The sequence below is a fragment of the Epinephelus fuscoguttatus genome, linkage group LG20 (genome assembly GCF_011397635.1).
Source record: "Epinephelus fuscoguttatus linkage group LG20, E.fuscoguttatus.final_Chr_v1".
Lineage (NCBI taxonomy): Eukaryota > Metazoa > Chordata > Actinopteri > Perciformes > Serranidae > Epinephelus > Epinephelus fuscoguttatus.
The window spans coordinates 10,898,459-10,902,679 of NC_064771.1; the positions used below are offsets into that span (position 1 = coordinate 10,898,459).

At 40.0% G+C, this 4,221-nt stretch overlaps 1 non-coding gene across 1 annotated transcript; it reads left to right on the forward strand.

Annotated features, from left to right (window-relative positions):
* Positions 1 to 632: 632 nt before the first annotated feature.
* On the forward strand, positions 633 to 705 carry trnar-ccu (transfer RNA arginine (anticodon CCU)). Its single transcript has one exon. It is a non-coding gene; the product is annotated as a tRNA-Arg (tRNA).
* The last annotated feature ends 3,516 nt before the right edge of the window (positions 706 to 4,221 follow it).

Here is a 4,221-nt window from a genome sequence, read left to right on the forward strand (position 1 = left end):
GAAAGCAGAGCTAGAGGGATAAACAAACATGGCAGCACACCGGTAAGGTAAGACAACACGTTTACATGTCGTTTTCTATATGTTCTCTGACATTTATCCTAACGATATGAGGCGGTCTTTGTGGGGAAAAAAAAGCTTGTTTAGTGGACTAACTTTGCACTTGAAGGGATGTCCTTTCACTTACGTTTTAACAGGTCTGACACTACTGTTTCTAGGCTAACGGCTAACATGCTAACTATTATTTTTATGTCACTAGTCACTTGAAACAAATTTAGGACAATAGGAGACGGGTTGAAATAAACCGAAATTTCCCTTTAAGCACATCTGAGCTAACCGTGATCCCTCGACTCGCTCATGAACTTGCCTCCCCTACTGAGTCCTGCCATGTAGCCTGCAAATGTCTCGGGCTTATGGGAAATGGTGTTCATTCTGTCATTTTAGAAGAATGTCACAGTTTCTGTCTCTAGTTACTGTATCTTCATTTGTCGCCCTCTCCTTTCTATCTATTGCTGTCACACAAGCAGCAGGAGCCATTGTTATGTTTTATATAACAGCACATTGTGCTACCCATGGTGTTGTTATGGTGGAACTAGCTCTATGTTCAGACAACTAGAAAAAATGGGACATGTGCAGCCCCAGTGGCCTAATGGATAAGGCACTGGCCTCCTAAGCCAGGGATTGTGGGTTCGAGTCCCATCTGGGGTGATTGACAACAGAGCAGTGCTCTGAAAGCACATTGGAGACATAAGCCAGTGAGCCATGGCTAAAGCCATCTTTTGTTGACAGTGTTTTACTGGCAGCTGGGTGCTCTCTTCCCCTGTCTCTGACTGACACACTGACCTGGGCAAAGCCATAATCACTCTGAATGGGTCAGTAGTATCACAAAGTGAGTATTCCTATGACATGGGATGAAACACTGATTTACCTGCAGGAAAATTTGGTTAAATTGCCGGCAAAAACTAATATTATCAAGCTAAAGCATGTTCCTGGAGTTTACTGTCCTTATTCTAAGACAAATCAGCATCCACTACTCTGCCAACATCTTGTAGGCATGATGACCTCCTACTGATGTGACTGGTCAGGGTTTGGGCAGTCTAATCTTCTTAAGTTCACCTGCTACAGAGCAGGATAACAGTGAAGCACAGGTTGTCATGGTGAGCTACCTCGGTTAAAAGTGATCCAGCTTTGTGATAAAGGAAAACTCGAGTTAAGCCCAGAGTTTGCTGGCTAACCCACTAACCTTACTAATGCATCACACAAATTATGCTTGTCAAGTCGTACCAGGGTGTTTGTCATAGCGTGCTCACTTCAGGGATGTACTGAAGTACCATCTTTGAGCTAAAGCGAGCACACTAAAGATTTCTTCGGAAACACTTGTCTTTTATCATACAAACTGTATATTTCTATGAAAACGGAAGTGTATTTTGGAAACAGACAATGCATGTAACAGGCTGAAGTTTACACGGCATCCTTAAACTTCAACAACCTATGATCATATGTCCATACGTGATGAGGTCAGAGTGAGAATCTATTGCCATGACAGAAATATAGTGGGTTCTTTAACTTACAAAAACCCCAAAAGGCCATTTTGTCGAGAGGCCAATATATTGAGAAAACTGCTCTTTCATTGCAAAATAAGATTCTAATTAACTTGTGACATTGAGATAAAAGGTGAAATTATTGCAACCATGGCCATTCTTGGCTTCTGTACAAATGTGACAATCGAGTTAGTCATGCGTCTTTGTTATTTCCTTGTTTGTTTCCCTCAGTAGGACACATGAATGACAGGAGAATGGGTGCAATCATTGCAGCTCTGATATGAAGGTGTTTATGCCAGCAGTGAAATAATCATAAAATATATTGTTTTTGCAATAGATTATCCTGCTCTGTAATTTCATTCACAATAAGAAGCAAATAATATCAAATATAGTCTTTATGAACATAACTGGGTAATTTGGTTGGACAAAAATATTAGTGCAAACTTAAGAAACACACCAATATGACCTTGTAGACGACTTCCTGTGGCTCAGTTACATCTTAACCAGAGTCAGCTTGATCATGTGCGACTGTGTCCGAAGGAGGATGTGAGTGGCTGCTGCTGGAATGCAACCAGTCAATCAATAGCCATCTTTGGTAGACACGAATCAACACTCAGGCACGTCCAGAAAACAGGCTCACGTGCATCAAAGTGTAGGTTGCACCTGGTCAGGATATGACTGCACCTAAACATACACAATATGATTGCGTGCATTCGGTTCCTGTGCAGGCACATGACACAACAGGGCACTGACTTGTGCAGGGCATGCTTCTTGTTTGAACTTTAACCAGTGTGTTAATACTAAGTGGTGAAATCACTGCTTTGGAGGTGCAAGGTTAATCTGGAGAGCATCTCTGACATATTGAGCATGAGAAGTTTGACGCAAAATAACCAAACTCTTTGCTGAGAAGTTTGAATATAAACCAGTCTCCAACAGCATATTTAATGACTTGCCTAGCTTTGATTTATCTCCTGATAATGGTGTAATCATGCATCTGTTTTAACAGATTTTTTGCAGCTGCAATGCACCGCTGCAACTAACAGTTTTTTACATTATCAATTAATCCACCAATTACTTTGTACATTATTCACTTTTGTCTTTAAAATGTCCCAACTCATCAAACACCCAAGTGACCCTACTCACCAAACTATGACGCTCTAGGTACCCCTCCAGCATCAGATTTGGACAGTATGTCAATTCATGCATGCATAGTGTCCTTTCAAAATAAACTTTTGTTTTCACAGGAAATAAACAGTTTCTGCTATTTAAATGCTTATTAAACTTGACTTAGAACACAGCAGGGCTGGGCAGTATGAAGATATATTGTTATCGAGATATGAGACAATATATCGTCTTAGATTCTGGATATTGTTGTATCATGATGTGACATAAATGGTGTTTTTCCCTTCATTTTAAAGGCTGCATTACAATAAAGTGATGTCAACTTGTCAACTTACCAGACTTTTTATTTGTTTTAATGCTTGCCTTAACCCACTTAGTTGTTACAGCCAAATTATTGCTAATAATAAATCAAAAATCTCATTGTATTAATATTTTCTGGAAAAAACAACAACAATTGTTGCATCAGAGAGGGTATTTGGTAGGAAATATTGTCATCTTTGATTTAAAAATATTGAGATATATATCATGTATCGCGATATAGCTGAAAAATATCGTGATGGTTTCCAGAATGTATTGCTCAGCCCTAGCACAAAGGTAAAAAACTTTTTTAAGGTTTTAAGGTTTACTTGCTTAGGTTTCGGCAACAAAAGCACATGGTTAGGTCTAGAAAAAAACATCACGGTTTGGCTTCAAAAAAGAACATTAACTAAGACACCTGGCTCAGATAAGGGAAAGATCTGACCTGACATGATCATCCTTACTTTTTGCCTCGCAACATATTGTGCACACAGCTCCTTACACTGTCACTGAATGCTGGCTTTGGACATAAAGCCTGAAGAGCAGGTTTGTTTTCTAAGGACCTGGGCCTGTTGCATTAAACTACATTAATTTTAGCTACAGGAGGTGGCTCTCATAAAATGGCACCTGAGTGAGCATCATGGTGTTATATCACTGTGTTATTGAGGCCTGTCCTATCAGTTTGATCTGAGCATGTCTGAGCCATGTCTGAGTCTGCTGCGGTGCTCTGCTGAAACATAAATACATTACGGATTAAGGCTGCTGCTGCCAGAGACTGGACTACTCATCATCTCGTATCAGTAAATCATTTTCTGTAAGAGGTGACAGTTTGGTGTAACAACAATCTGTGTTGCGTAAGAAGCACCTACAGGCTGTCAGACTGAAAATAAAGGCCTCTCCTTCCTCTGTTGCAAAATCTGCAAATATCAGACGGACACAATAATCCAAATTTCTTACAAACATATCCATGCCGACTCAATCTGCTGGATAGCTCATTCATACAGCCTCTGCTTAACATAACATGGCTCATAACGCTGAGGACTTAAAGGTTACCAAACATTCCTGGTTAGTTTTTATTTAATAATGTCCCAGAGACAAATTAAGGTTGTACGGTTTTCCAGTTGACCTGTCTTTTATAGGAAGATTTAATTTGAGAAGGTTGCCAGTGAATACAAGGGAGCAAGGTTCCCGTCTCAGAGGAAAATGCTGGATAGTAAATGTCACTATTGTGACATCAGATCCAGGTTGAGAGGCTTAAGTTTAG